This window comes from Engystomops pustulosus, chromosome 2 (assembly GCF_040894005.1).
Source record: "Engystomops pustulosus chromosome 2, aEngPut4.maternal, whole genome shotgun sequence".
Lineage (NCBI taxonomy): Eukaryota > Metazoa > Chordata > Amphibia > Anura > Leptodactylidae > Engystomops > Engystomops pustulosus.
In genome coordinates this window covers 233,048,324-233,063,356 of record NC_092412.1, presented here as the reverse complement: position 1 = coordinate 233,063,356, position 15,033 = coordinate 233,048,324, and the positions used below count along the sequence as shown (strand labels likewise).

Below are 15,033 nucleotides of genomic sequence, written 5' to 3'. Positions count from 1 at the left end.
CTGCCAGAGGTGTCTGACAGTGGCTTAGTCTCCTTGTAAATTAAAATCTCAAGTACATTATACGCCAATCCAATCATGCTTGGCTATGGGTCATCAATTGGGTAAAGCTTTTGGCCGAATGATTAATCAACAGATTAGTCAACAGATTTTGAAGGTGTATAATCATTTCAAAATCCCCCAAAAATACAAGGATACTTTTTGAAGACAGTTGCGATTGGGGAACATTTTCATTCCCCCATACATATTATATTTTTGGTAAACAAGGACAGAATCAACAAAATCTGTAAACTTTTATCTAGTGTCCACCTTTGACTTCTTTTAGATCATGTTCCAGGTATTCCGTAGTATTTTTTGACCAAAGGAAAGAACTAACAACAACAATATAACCAAGGGGATCTCTTGAACATGATGTACAAGGACTATCTTAACTAGGATATCTGTGGCCTATACCTGTAACACATTTTTAGTTGTGACATGGGATGCTACCTTCTATGTTCATCTGTCATTGACTGTGCAAAATTTAAAGAATAAACCAAGGGCTGTGTAAGGACTCAGAGCGCATTGCTGTCGATCTGCTTTGACTACGGTCGTCGTCTGAGTAAATTTGTATACATTTTATATTGTACAAGTTGATTGTATTATGATCCGATAAACTGTTAAATGTCAAAGACACCTATTGAGTTAGAATGGAATGGAGCAACAAGTACCAAATGTCATAGCTTGTACTCCTCGAATGACCTCAGCGAAAAGACCTGCCAGGAATCCATTAAGTGGGTGAACAGGATTAGAAAAAAGTTGGCTGCTTTCTTCCAAAATGAGCACCACACCTGTCAACAGACTGTGTTTGGGATTTCAGCTCCACTCTCACTGCCATGGTTGGTCCAGAAAATGTGGCCAATTCTTAGACCATGTTTCATGGACTAAATATGTTCATATGTTCAACCATCTTAAGATTAGGCTCCAACAACGCCCCCAAATTGTAGACACAGGTAGTGTTTTTCTCATCTTAAACACCTCTTTTAAACAAATTTGGGATGACCAGTTTTCTGTTTCACCTATTGGTTACCAACTGTGGATGATGTATATTAAACCTTTTATACTGTATATATACCTGTTACTTTTTTTTTGTAATATTTAAAGAAAGGTACAAAAACACTTTAGTCAAAAAATACGTTATTATAAGACAAATATGAGGATTAAACGAAATAAATTAAATATAGTATTTATATTTAACATTACATAGAGAATTTTTAAAAAATATTTTTGTAACGTGCTACATACAGAATACACATAGGGGATTAGATGGTTCCTTAACACAAAAATACTCTGTAAACACTGCCAATAGTATTTTAAAAACACTTTTGTGATAATCCCATCGATCTATATACTTCTCGAAAATGTAGGTTTTACCGAAGTCAGCAAAATATCTTGCACCATTTCATATTGATAGAGCAAAGAGAGAGGAAATCCTCAGTTCTTATTTATATAGTAAGGAATGTATGTCCTATACAATAATGGAAAGTCTACGACAAGGAGGTGATAGAAATTAAAAATGAATGACTCCAATTGCTTGAATGGAAATGTAGAGATAAATAATACATTATGGAAAGCCACAAGTCAGTCTCATGCAGTGTGGCTTTGATTGTGGGAGGAATCCAGAGGGAAGGTGCAGCTCTAGAGAAGCTGTGGAGTTGTCTAAGGTAATGAGATGGGTAGAAGTAATAATGTGGGTCAAGCTCATGGGGGATGGGATGAAACACATTGTATTTGGATGATGGATTTATGCTCTACTGTTCAGTAGATCTCTTGGTCAACACTATTTCCATAAACTACTACTGATTTATGTTATACACGTATCAATTACACTTCTTATGGGGGGAATCGGTAAATGCAGTAATATTCAGGTGTTGTTTTTATTACAAATCTATGACTGTTTCTACTAATATGTAATCACCTGTTACATGTTTATACATTCAATAAAAGTGTTTTCCACAAATACAGATGTAGTTTGCTGTTCATGTCATTGCCTCTACAGATAAAAGCCGCTATGAGAAGATGACCCATTTGTCCGATATAGTGTGGCTTATCAGTACTCTTCATATTTTTATAGGCTCTTTCCCCCTCTAAATCTTTTTATGCTTTAATATATTTTTTAATGTACATTGGCATTGTTGGAATTTCATTCTCTAATATCCACCATTTCCAAGTTTTGGCATCCAGTAAATTAATTAGGCACTTTAGTGGTGCCCATCTCTCTAAGAGTCTTATAGTTAATTAAAATATTTCAATTTCAATGAAATCATTGGAATGGTACCTAATAAAAGACATATAGGGAGAGAGTCATTATGCCTCCCCACCAGTTTCCTGGCTTCTCTGACCCATACACCACTTTGAGCATATCGGGGAGTAGGTTGCCTGCCAGATTTACTATAGTCTTTGAAGACTATAAAAAAAAAATCTTAGGTCTTAGGGTTAAGTGGCGTCCGTGAAAAAACGGACTGTATTCTCAATGGATTTCACGGAACAACCAAACCGCAGGACTGAACTATGAGAATCACAGTGATATATGATGTAAGGAGACAGCAGTGCTATACTGAACCCTCATTACAGCAGGGAAAAGGAACTCCTTGAATAATATATCACTATGATTCGCCAGTCCAGTTCTCTGTGCACTTTGGTAGGTAGGTGAAATGTGCATGTGCAGCCAACCTTAAAAATTCAACTGTTGCTCCATGCTCTCATAATTGACAAAACTAAAGTGACCTCTATGACTTTTAAAACATTCTCCAAGTCCAAGTATGGAAAAACAATTGGTTAAAGAGCCTTAGAAGTAGACACCAATGATACCTTGTCTATCACCAGGAAGCAATCATCAACTAATAGATCATGTTCTTCCATGAACAACAGACTCCCCAGACATAAGTGCATGTCCTGAGATTGAAATGAAAGATGCAAATACTTTGCAAGATATTGCTACCATTTTGCTACCTCTGTAAAGCACAAAGGACCAACATAACTGTATTCTTCATGACTTCAAATGACTCTTTGCTCCATTTTTTCTCATATATTTTGCTCAAAATGAATGAATAAATTGACAATAGGGTGTAACCCACTGGTAGTGTGTCCCTCTGCACTCCAGCACTGTTCATTTCCTTGTCAATGTAAATGGTAACACCAAGTCTTCAAATTATTTATAGATTTCTAGCAGAATCAACAAGAAAAACATTCAACGCAGGGAGATATTTAAAAAAAACCCTCAAAATTAATTCAATAAGGATCAGGAAAGAAATCTGTTGTAAATTATGCACAGTAGTTGATTATAATAAAGGCAGTTTGGGTGGCCGCCCAGGGCCCAAGGCTTCTAAGGCGTCCATAACCATCTGAACCAATCGCCAAGTTTGACACTGCCCTGTAGAGATAATAAAAAAGTACCTCCGCCCATGAAATCTTCAAGAAGGCCATGAATCTTCAACAAATATGTAAAGAAGGGTCCTTCGCGGATTTTGAAGGTACCGCAAAGGTCCTCAAATTGCAGAACTAAAGGTGGACAGAAGGGAAACCCTCATTGTAATGTCCCATAATTTTCATACAGCGCAGGGCCCATGGGAATTCGTGGGAATCAGGTTGGGATTTTTGTTTGGGACAGGGACCTACATGAGTCAAACCAAAATTACCAAGCCAACAAATACTAGATGCAAAACTGGAATAGGCATGGCACTAGATTTATTATTCAACACTGTGCGATAAACTGGGTCAGCTTGAAGATTGCTTAGTGTAATTTTTTGGAACTTTTAGTAAATATGCATCTGTAAGCGTCTAGCTACATTTTTTTTTAGTAATAGAGTCTCCATTGATAGCTGTGTGGGGACCCTTGTAAGGGGTTGTGCGGGATAGTTTTGGGGTTAACATAGCTGTATATTTTACACATTCAACAGGGTGATTACATTTTCAGATTTTCCACAAACAAATGTTTAGAAAACCGAGAAAATCTTAGATTTAAACTAAATAATCAGTGATTGCGACATGAAATACAGTATTTTGATGGACAATTTTTTTTTTACTGTGATGCCTATAAAAGTCCCAATTTATATCATGTGTAAACAAACATCTCCTTCTTAAGGGAATACTGTATCCGCTAGACTAAACAAACCTTCCGAAGGCATTGCACTATCCGCGTCCTCCCAGCTGCTTAGTCTAGTGTCCTGATGAGTATGGCTGGAATTTTCGCCCGTTATAAAAGCTCTTCCAAATCAGAAGCAACTGCCGAGTGCCAAACTCAGTTGGATGTAAGACAGCTGGAGAAATGGAATACGGTGTCATCATATATCTTACCTACGAGCCATGTCTTATTGTGATTTAGTTGGACTTGTTTGTCCTTACGGCACAGACAAGACGAGAAATGTTCAAAATAAAAATAGGAGCATTTGCTATAAATCTGCTGCCCGAGATTACAATCACATGTTGCTGTATGGGATATTAAAAGATCAGCAAGGTATTACATTACAGCATGGGGCAAAGTAGTTTTACAGATAGGTAACCTGTCTATTAACTTTGGATAACTGCGTTTAAAAGATTATATAGTTACAGTTCCAGAGAAAAAATTAATAGGAATTTGGTGGGATCACTAGTTTTTCGTTGTGTTGAATTTTAACATGATAACCAGGTGTGAAGTGTGAATGGGTACGTACCATATGTCTTTTATTGTGTTGGCAAATTCCAATTTTCCTGCAACATTTCCTATATTCCATTCACAGATGTAGCAAACAGAGTTATCCTTAGTTAAAGGGGTTGTCTTTACATTTGGCGGTCAATGGACTCCCATAGTTGTGAAAAGTGGGTCCTGCAACCCATGGACAACCCATTTAACATAAGTACTGTCCCCGGTAACACGGCAGACTGAGTTAAAGGGGTTGTACAGAAAATGATATCTATAAACAGGTAACCAGAGAGAAGAGTTCCGTACTTCTTTACAGAGAGTATAAGGTGTCTTTGTTGTTATGATTTATGGAAGACATTTTTTTTTTAGTTTAGAAACAGAAGCTTTAGCTAAATCATAATCAATGTTAAGGATGACAAAAATTGCAACTCAAATATCTGATAATTAGGGCAATGTTTTCTTCTCAGCATCGATAACTTTTCATGTGTGTAATAATCTGGGCAGATCCTTCCTGACATCAGGTGGAAAGCGGCGCTCAATCTGGTACGTTGGCACGTAACTTCATGAGCGGTGCCAAGTTACCATAGATGTGTTCATGGCTGGCTGTGCCGTGTCACAACAGAGCAGAGAGCACTGACATGTATATCAACACTATATCCACTCCTATTATCTGTGCATTAATACATTAGTGCTGTAATTAGATCTGACAGCAGATTTCCTAGCAATCTAATGACGGGACACAATTTTAATAGGGTTTAATAACCTTCAATAGATTGTCATATTACAATGAGATGTCTGCTAGATTGAGATTTTCTAAATTAAAGTTAAAAAATGAAATGTTACTATATTAATTACACTGTTCACCCTGATACCGATGTCTTATACAACCATGATATGACCATAAACCCCCAAAAATCACTCCATCTAAATCCATCATACTTTTATTCCAACTTTATAAGGTTTATCTCTAATTTTTCAGTACACAACGCCCATGTCTGTCTCAAATTCCACCTCAAAACCAAGTCCAAAGTTCCACTTTGCCCAGGACTTTATTGTAGCTTTAGGCCCCTTCTACGCCTGCGTTTGTCACGCACACAAGCGCCTTTTTGTTAACACGCCTTTAAATCTCTACTTTTGCAAGTCACGCGTGTGAAAAACGCACCATGCAAGTCTACGGAGACGCATCAAAAACGCATTGCACTCTGAGACACATGCAAGTCCAATGCAAGTGCAATGCATTTTTCACGCATCAATTGAAATAGAAAAGATAGACCACAGTCCCGAGTCCTTTTCACATGCGTTATCTGCGCTTAAAAAAACGCATTGAAATTACATTGAAAACGTGCGTGAAAAACTGAGACACTGAACAAACTCTGACCGAAAAACTGATTGCACTCTGATTAAAAATGTCAGTTTTTAACCGACCAAACCCTGATCGCACCCTGATCAGACTCTGATGTGATCTGCAACGCAAGTGTGAAAGAGGCCTTACTCCCATTAGTGCTTACGGCCTAAATGCAAAATAGTCGTCCACTAAAGCTCACAAATGTTTGTATAAAACAGGGTGTAATGTAAGGAAACCAATGGGTAGTAAAAGGCAAAGTGCCCAACATGTGCCAAGAAAGATGTGCCAAATTTACTATAGAGTGTACACTGTGATAAAATTTGGCGCATGAACTGACTACCGGGCTGCTTACTATGTGTACTCATATTCATATAGACATAACAGTGATATATAACAGATAAATGAAGATAAACCATCCATAGTAATAATAAGATGAGTTTGGAAGTGAAGCGCATCCATGCATATTTCCAGTCTGACCTTCAGTTCTCCAACAGTAAGCACTGACTGCTGATTTGGGATTTTCTTTCTTCTTTAGTTGGCTTTGGTGGGGGGGGGGGTATGAGCTGAATTAAAATATGGGTGTATATACAAGTGAGGAAATTAGTAACATCTGTGCACAATAGAAAGCTATGCACGCCTACAAGGTTTTGGTAAATGTCTTTTACTGTGTTTGTTTTTCCACATAAAATGGGATAGGTTCCTATGACTGTGTCAGTTTATGACTATGGCCGGGACAAACCTCAGGTCACGTGTATTTCTCAGTATTTGTTCTGCGAAATGTATATTCTGTATCACTGCTTTGTAGAAGATGAGAAGAAGCCTAGAGTCTGTACTGCATTAGTATAATCTTCTCTGACCGGTATTCCGGTTGCACGTGGACTGTCCTACGGCTGCACCGTATGGACTCTTTCTAAGCTAATAACATATGGCAGGGCTATAGGGTGTGCCAAGGTAGTAAATAATTCTGGAACCTTATGCTGGTGAAGGCCAGGTCTGCTGGCTATGTATAAGTAATGACTGATATTATGCAAGGTATGTCATGGTTTATGCACTCAGTTACGGGGCTCTTGACCTCAGAAATGTATCTCAAAATTGAGTCAATAATGTACAGGAAAATGCGTAAAATATGAACTATGGCACTAGAACCATTACTATTGTAACTATTGTTCTATTGCTGGAGTCCTGGTTTTGAAGAGGGACCATTGGTATCGGGGCAAGGGAAGAAATTTCTCCAAGTTGTAAATCTACCAAATATATTATGGAGGATGTAACTATTTGTGGCAGTGTTCTGGAATCTTGTGTCTAATCTATATTATGTATCAGTTTAATTTATCAATAGTCAATAATATCATTCTGCAATGGAAATTATGAGCAGCCCAATCCTCCTCTATCTTATATTACAGTAGACACTGTGCATTATGGTAGGTAGAAATTGCTGCTTATCCTATGTCCATCCACTAAAATAGCTGATGAAACGGTTGCCCAACACTCGCAAATGTGCATGGTGATCATAGGCTTGGTCTCATTGGACATCAATGGGAACCCAACGGGAACAAAGCTCTTGATATACAGATCTTGTGATGTTGTCACTTTCAGAGGGGATTTGGAAATCTGTAGCGAGAGATGAAATTTGTTTAAGTGATCCCAATCATCAGCGACACAGATCCAGAGAATCACAAATATCAGGAAATTTTGGCAACAAGAATATCCTATGTCGGTACGATATTTAAAGGTATAGGTCAAATGTGGTATATATTCCGGATCCACAATATAGGGGATTATATCCTGATTAGTGGCATTCCAAATGGTGGTCTGACTGTAAGGCTCATCGGACAAGCATCCCATTGACACTAATCAATGGTGGGGCAGGTTTCAAATACACCCTGCAGCTCCATTTATTCTATATGGCAGTGGGTATGGACATGGGTCCTTGGGACTTTCTCAATATGAGCCACACTTTTACTAGTATAGGAGATGTCATGGCTGTGTGCATGATTTTATCCCATGCATGATGGGTCTAGCTGTAACCCTTCAACTGAATAATTAATAGGGTTTTCCATGTACAGTAATGCCGGTCTTATTGTGTAGTGTAGACAACTTTACAGTATGATTCTAACAAGTTTCATATATACGTGTTGGGAAACCCTGAAAACTATGTTCAATGCCGATGATATAATGACTACATACTAACAAGCAGATTTTGTAATAATTACTGGAGCCATGACTTTATAAGTCACTTTTTATATAGGTAGGCTTATTAGCCAGTTAAGGGGTTTAATTGAATTTTCCCAGTCTTTCTTATACCCACAGACATGCTTGGCAATCAAGTAATCATGTCATCTTTAAGCAAAGACAAGATGTTACAGTATAGACTTGCTAGCGGCCAATTTATCTCATCAGCGCCGATGCTGGCATAGCTGCCAAGCCATTGGCTACATCATTAGTCCCGATCAAGAGGGCTTTGTCCTGAAAACACAAACAGCTGGCAATATTTGTAGAATAATTTAGCAGCATTTTCACATTTCTGCTGGCACGATGGTCTTTTGTAGGGTTAAACGCATGGGTCTTCAGACAGAATTGTTCTGGAGAGCTGTTTCATTAACGACATCTGCATACACAATGAGCTCTTTCTTCTTCTCCATCTGTGGTGCTGGTTAAGACATCCAAGTTGAGAGGGATGTTCCTTTCCTCTCTATTCTGCTTTGTATAAAAGCTCCGCTGTGTAAGATCAGGCTAAATGAGAACATTGATGTTTCCGCAGCCGCTGTTGACCATCGACACTGACGTGACTGGAGATTTTTACCTGAATATCCTTCACTTTGGAAACCTAAGAGGAGCAGCTTCTGAATCAATCCCCTCCTTGTGATATCCGAGCATAACCAAACATCCTATAGCCATCTAATTTTAGGTTGCATAGATTCACTAGATTTTGTATAAAAATGTTTTTTATGTATTTTTTTATTCTTTATTGCTATTTGGGGAAAACATACAGTTTTGTTTCTCAAAATGATGTGCATGGTAGCAGCAACTGATGTTCCCTTTCACCCTTGGGTTCCACTTCATATATCAAGAGGCTCCAGACTACAGCTGTGCACCTGGACAATCCTATACCATGTCCTGTTTAGAATTAAATAAAGAACAAAAAAACAAAAGTTGCCGGCGCCCAGGGGGTACAAGTTGGTTCAAAAGTAAATATTAGGTGTTTTTGGATTGGGAGATTTGCTATTATAACTTGTAATAATGGATGCAGCAAAGAAACCCCCTGTGTTTGGCCACTGGCCCAAAAAATATGGTGCAAAGGTAAAAGAGATAAAAAAAGGAAAACCAGTGCGCTTCACAGTACAGGCAGGAGTTCAGGTTAATATAAAATTGTATTTTATATTAATTAATAAGCATTCACTAATGAAATACGGTTTTATATTAACCTGAACTCCTGCCTTCACCTGGAAGCGCATCCATTACCTTGTTTTGTTTCTCTTTTATATCCTGCTTAGAATTGTGTTTTTACCTACAACAGTCCCTGGTGGCGGCTATAGCTAGGGCAGACACACCCAGCATCGGGTAACTCCACTGACCTGAACTGCAAGTTTATCCGCATGTGCAGTCACTCTCCATTTGTGGGAACAACTAACATACTAGAACCTATTTGATCAGAGAGTGTCCACAAATGAATGACCAACACTTTACTTAGCCGGAGCCGAAGGAAGGAGGGTATGCAGACCCTCAGATAGTTGTTGGTCCTGGAAGGTACCCACATCTGCATTGTTTATCTATTTATACAATACAATATGACCGGCTTTATCTCTGGGCGAAATTAATTAGTACATGGTGTCCGGCTGATTGTTACATCCAGTTAGGGATAGGCTTTCACATTATGGATACAGTTACATAAATACATTATAAAAGTCACGTTATATACACACATTCCAAGTAGAATTATGGGCAATGGTTATTACAAGTACGAAACTTGGTTGCTTGTGGCTTACTTGCTTAATCTTACTGGTTACATGATTTGTATACATACATGCATACATTTACAAGTACATCATGTTAGATACATTACATGCATATTACATTACATACTTCACAGGCTACATACGGGTTGGGGGTAAATGTTTATGATTATGTATAATGAGACACTAGCTGCACACACAGTTACAAACAAATTCCTACGCGACAGGATTGGGGGTGCCGGTGTAGCTTCCAGGGTTAAGGTGATACTACCCTCAGCAGGGGGAGTGCTGTAAGCTGCTCCAGTAGTGCCCTTGACAGCACTGAAGCCAAAACAAGCATACCACCGGTAGGTGGCTACTTGCAGGGGGTTCAATAGCCTTTATAGGGACAGCTTGAAAATTATTGGTAATTCATGTTGTTAGCTTCATTAGAGGAAACAGGGTTTTTTTTTGCTATGAGAACTGTCAATCTGTGGAATAGCCTGCCTCAGGCTCTGGTCACAGCAGTAACAGCAGAGAGCTTCTGGAGGGCCTAGATGTCTTTTGACATCTAAAAAACATTAACGGTTATGTAACTTAGAATTGTTTCACCTAAATCTCTTCCTCATCCAATCCCTTCCCTTCCTTGGTGGAACTGGATGAAAATGTGTCTTTTTTCAACCATACAAACTTTGTAACAAGGACACCTCATGTATGTGCATCGTAATATCTTAAAGGGTACCTACAATGTTTTTTCTTGACCAGCCTAGCGGATTTCTTACACAGGAAAAAGAGGATTGTGGGGGAAGTAAAGTAAAGTTGTAGATCATTCACTCATCGCTATTGTGTGCCAACAAGTGTGGGCTGCAACCTCTCATGACTTCTTGGGCTGCATAGCAGATGCCATGGCTGCTCTAGTGATAGTTACACCCATGGTCTCCCTATAGCAGTGATGGCGAACCTTTTGGAGACAGAGTGCCCAAAGTACAACCAAAAGCCACTTATATGTTGCAAAGTGCCAACATGACAATGTAAGCAGTAACTTATTGATCCCTGCTGTATCACAGGTTTCAATCGTATTGGTGTCCTGAGTTCACCAATACAATAAAAGATGATGGAGAACTTCAGGGCCCCCTAAAGAGGAACAATCAGGGTTCCCAGAGCAGACGCTCCAACAATAATCTCTGTCCACACTTTTCTTGTTCCTCCTGTAGTCCTGGCAGGCAAGGATGTTGGTTTAAAATGGCGCTGAGCATGGCACATCCTGGGCTGTATTGGACCGCAGGAGAAAAAACCGCAGGAGTCCTGTCTGGCAAACTCTGTGCTGGGGTGATGGCCTGGATGCCCACAGAAAGGGCTTCGAGTGCCACCTGTGGCACCCGTGCCATAGGTTCGCCACCACTGCCCTATAGAATCTCCTCAAAGCAGAGATCAATTCTATGCATACATCACATTTAGTGCTACATGTAATGCAATAATTCTTGCCCAGGAAATTAGTAGCCAAGATCAACTTAGCTGGAGGTCTTGGGAACCAGAATCCACCAACAGCTTGTAAAGTAAAGAGTTTGTCCCTTTAATATAAATGGCCTAGTGACATACATGTACAGCATAATTTGCCATAAAATGCGGTATGAGAGTCTTATAATCCTCGGCAGACTCCACACAGCCGGTTTCTCCCACTGTCAGCGGTGACTTACGTCATTATAACAGATGGGCCACCGATCTTACTAATACAGGAGTCACCTATTCGAGCTGAAAACTCTAATGTGTTAAGTTTGATTTTTAATTCCAGCTGTGGTCAAAATAGCGTCGCGTAGAACAGGAAGGTGTTTCATTTTCAAGCCCGAGCTGTCGAGCAGGAATAAAATTGCAACAAATGAACTAGAAAACCCGAGAAGAAAGGAGGGGGCGGGTGACACGAGACAATACATAACTGTATCTATCTGTGCCATTCCAAAAAGAGAACCATGGATCCTCAGATAAATGATCACAACCACTGCAGGGACATCTACAGTTAATGATTTGGAGGGGGGCTTCCTGTGACAATCTAGACTTGTGGAGAGGATGTCAGCTCCCACCACTAAGAATTTATTTCAGCATCAATGATAAGAATGAACTGATCTGACCTCAGGACTGAACTGTTAGTACTGACAAGTAAAGAAACAATGCGATGGAAGGTCACAGGATGGCCGAGGGAAACATTGCCAAGTAATGTGCACAGTATTAAGGGGAATGTGATGATGAAAATGCAGTCTGATCTACAGGTAGCATAGTATACGGCTGGAAGAACGGATTGTATAATGCCTTGTATATGCAGGAGGAATGTTATAAAGCAGGGGGAGCTGAGCAAATTACACTCAGACCCACATTTGTCAAAAGTCGTGCAAACTACACCATGTGCCGTTTGCCTCACTAATGGGCAGATTGCGGCAGATTATAGAATACCGGCGTACAGACTTCATTAATCTGGCAGCCCCTACACTGCTCGGGAAGTGTGCAACATCTTTTTTTGGAAAACCTTTAACATAGAGCTTGCTACACAATTCTGCAGGAGTCGCAGGAATAAATGTGGAGCACGGTCTGATCGGCACCGGAGCGCCCCTTTAGGTGCAGAATTTTGTGGCGCCAGCTGCAATACTGGCGCCAACACTATATAAATACATGTGCATGCAGTCTGTGGGGCAGATTTACTCACCCGTCCCATTCGCGATCCAGCGGCGCGTTCTCTGAACAGGATTCGGGTCCGGACGGGATTTATGAAGGTAGTTCCTCCGCCGTCCATCAGGTGGCGCTGCTGCGCTGAAAAGCATCGGAACGCGCCAAAATACACCGAGCTGGACCAGGTGAAGGTAAGCGCTTCCCAAGCAACACAATTTTGGTTATTAAATGCGGCGTTTTTTCCGAATCCGACGGGTTTTCGTTCGGCCACGCCCCCCGATTACCGTCGCGTGCATGCCAGCGCCAATGCGGCACAATCCGATCGCGTGCGCCAAAATCCCGGGGCAATTCAGGTACAAACTGCGCAAATCGGAAATATTCGGGTAACACGTCGGGAAAATGCGAATCGGGCCCTTAGTAAATGACCCCCTGTGTGTTATTTTTAGTGCAGAAAAAGTCAGACAGAAAAGTGGTGTAAATACTTTAATAAGTGTGGGCTGATGTTATAGAGCATGAGGAGATGAGCAGATTGTACATAGTGTCCTACCTACAGGTATCATGTTATAGAGCAGTTGGAGTTGAGCAGGTTTTACATATTGTCCTACCTACTGGTAACATGTTATAGAGCAGTTGCAGCTGAGCAGAGTGTACACAGTCTCTTATATGAAGGAAGTATGTTATAGAGCAGGAGAAGCTGTGTAGATGATGCCGGCAACATATTTAGAGTAGGAGAAACAGAGCACATTTTACATAGTGTACTTTGGGCAGGTGGTATGTAATAGAGCAGGAGTAGCTGAGAACATTGGGGCATATTTACTTACCCGGCCCATTCGCGATCCAGCGGCGCGTTCTGTGCGCTGGATTCGGGTCTGGCCGGGATTTATGAAGGTAGTTTCTCCGCCGTCCACCAGGTGGCGCTGCTGCGCTGAAGTTCCCGGAGGCGCGCCGAAATGCCCTGAAATTCACCGGCCTATCCTGGATAAAGGTAAGCGCAATTTTCGCAACACATTTTTTTAAAAAAATGCGGCGGTTTTTCCGAATCCGTTGGGTTTTCGTTCGGCCATGCCCCACTATTTCCATCGCGCGCATGCCGGCGCCGATGCGCCACAATCCGATCGCGTGCGCCAAAATCCCGGGGCAATTCAGGTACAATCGGCGCAAATCGGAAATATATGGGGAAACACGTCGGGAAAACGCGAATCGGGCCCTTAGTAAATGACCCCCATAGTATTGTATATAGTGTGTTGAAGACCAGTAGGAGCTGTGTAGATGTTGCCGGCAGCATGATATGGAGCAGAAGGAGCAAAATGGATTTTGCAAACTGTTCTCTGCAGCATGTTTTAAAGCAGGAGGAGCTGAGCAGGAGCATATTGTATTTATTGTGTTATCTGAAGGCAGCATGTTGTAGCACAGAAGGAGTGAAGCAGATTGTACAAAGTGTTCTCTGCAGCATGTTATAGAGCAGGAGGAGCTGAGCATATAGTGTTCTATCTGAAGACAGCTTGGCTGATGCTGGATAGTAAATCCTGTATATCTGTAGACTGTTTAGTTACGTTCATACTACCGCAGTAAGCTTTGTCTGCAAGTAGTACAATTTTGGTACAAATTGTCACATCATAAGCCTCATTCCTAGGTCACATCAGTATGAAAAACCCTCAATTGGTAAAAAAAAGTTTTTGGATGTCTTTCAACTCTCAGACCCAAATTTCTTCTGGGTCCCATAGAAAGTGACATGCGGTGACCTTTGTAGATGCAATATCCAGGTTTAGATCAGTTTGTGCATAGTTTCTGCATTGTATCAGCTGGTGACACCAGGAACTTCATTCTTCTCAATGTCAATAGGTGCACATGCACGGCAGCAGGATCCTTGTAGGGGCAGCGCTTGTTTCCAAGCAGTAAGATAATGGTAACTATTTATAATAAAAAACATGTTGCTTCCTGCAATTCTCCCTCGTCTGGCATCTATTGTCTGACATGAAATGGCTGGAACACGGGAACACATTACAACTGGAAAATGGATTTGCAGGTTAGGTTGGATTTTAATAAGTCTGGGTGGAGATGGGAACCTCTGCCTGGAAATAACAATAGCGTACATGATTTCATGCACGGGTTCTCTCAGGGAGATGTTTATGCATATTTGATGGCGAATAATTGGATATTCATTGATATTGTTAATTATTTATTTTGTAGATTGAGGTTTCTAGCGTTCACATTCAGCCAGGTGTGGATTGTAGACGACTTCTAGGTTTGTGCTGATAATTACAGGATAAAATGACTGAAATTGGATCATTTTCCGTGTTTTCTGTGCAAAGCCATGACTTGTCTTTTTTACTAGCCACAAGCAGTGGTCAATAGATGGTAACTTAAAGATAGCTCCTGATTTAAAGGAAATCTACCACCAGGATGAAGAACTGTAAACCAAGCACTCTTACATAATGGTG

At 40.5% G+C, this 15,033-nt stretch overlaps 1 protein-coding gene across 2 annotated transcripts in view; it reads left to right on the top strand.

Moving 5' to 3' along the window:
• EPHA3 (EPH receptor A3) overlaps positions 1-15,033 on the top strand; it is a 285,857-nt gene that overhangs the window by 159,176 nt on the left and 111,648 nt on the right. The gene's annotated exons all lie outside the window — the stretch shown is intronic.